A 1219-nucleotide genomic window follows, 5' to 3' on the forward strand; every position below is an offset into this window, starting at 1 on the left:
CCTAAAAGTCCCAAATATTCTCTCCTGCCTAGTTATTGACCATTCAGCTCTTTATTAAACCAATCACAGCAATACATATTCACACAGTGTACAAATATCCCACAACAACATGCAAATCAAACTACCAGGGATAACTGGTAGGGCATGAAAGCTAAGCACACAGAAGCCCAATGGAGTCTTCAAAAGTAATTCAACCCAAAAGTTACAATTCAAATTAGGCAGGAAGCAGAATAGTAGTCCATAAAGCATTACTATCTTCAGCATGACGAACAGCTGGCTTACAAATCAGTAAGCAAAAATGAAACTCTCTTAAACAAAAAGGCAAAAACCCCAAGCAACTGTGTACAAGAGAAGAAATAAAAAACAGTGTGGTAATGCTTACCTGACATCCCTCATTTTGCAGAGATAAGTGGAAGGTTGAAAGATGAAGGCCAGATTTACCTTCATACTTTGTCTCTAAGCAACAATAAACAATTATTGATAACACACTAAAGGTGAATTTTTTTGGGGGGAAAGGGCAAAGTGGCTTTATTAGAGTGCCAGAATCACAATAGGACTTAGGAGTTAGCATTGGGGCCCTTCTTGCCAAAGCTGGGCACAACATTAACAAAATGACGGTTATACTGCATTCACCGCTTGGCCCGACCAGTCTTCTTCTTTTTCTTCTCTTTGGCCACCTTGGGAGTTTGACCTCTTACTTTCCAGCACGAGCAATGGAACCGTGAACTTTACCTCCCAGCATGCTACCAGCTACTTCCAGAGTGGTGAAGACCTCTAAGCCACACTGGCCTAGGGTAGCCTCATCCTCCAGCCGCGAGCCAGCCAGAAGCTTCCGGGGAAATGCCTTCCAGTGAGGCCACATGAACTTTGATCTGGGCGACCATCTCTTGGCCGGTCACCTCAAGAGTGTGTAGTTCCTGGGCGCGTACAAAGAGCTGCATTTTGGCGACTAACTCGGGGAGGCTGAAGCTGCTCCCGCAAAGATAGAGTCAAGAAAGAGCACTAAGGGTGAATTTTGACATCACTAATAAATAAAAAATACAATTTAGGGGAGCGATGGCTCAAGGGTTAAAAGCACATGCTGCTCTCGCAGAGAAATGGAGTTCAGTTCCCGTACTGGGGAACTCAAAAATTGCCTGAAACTACAGTGTGGGAGAGGAGGCATCCTACTCCTCCGGCCTCTATAGGCACCTGTGCTCACACACACACACACACACAC

General features: G+C 44.8%; 1 pseudogene; it reads right to left on the bottom strand.

Moving 5' to 3' along the window:
• Positions 1-514: 514 nt before the first annotated feature.
• On the bottom strand, positions 515-974 carry LOC127230002 (FAU ubiquitin-like and ribosomal protein S30; annotated as a pseudogene).
• Positions 975-1219: the final 245 nt, after the last annotated feature.

The sequence above is a fragment of the Phodopus roborovskii genome, unplaced genomic scaffold (genome assembly GCF_943737965.1).
Source record: "Phodopus roborovskii unplaced genomic scaffold, PHOROB, whole genome shotgun sequence".
NCBI classification, from domain to species: Eukaryota; Metazoa; Chordata; class Mammalia; order Rodentia; family Cricetidae; genus Phodopus; species Phodopus roborovskii.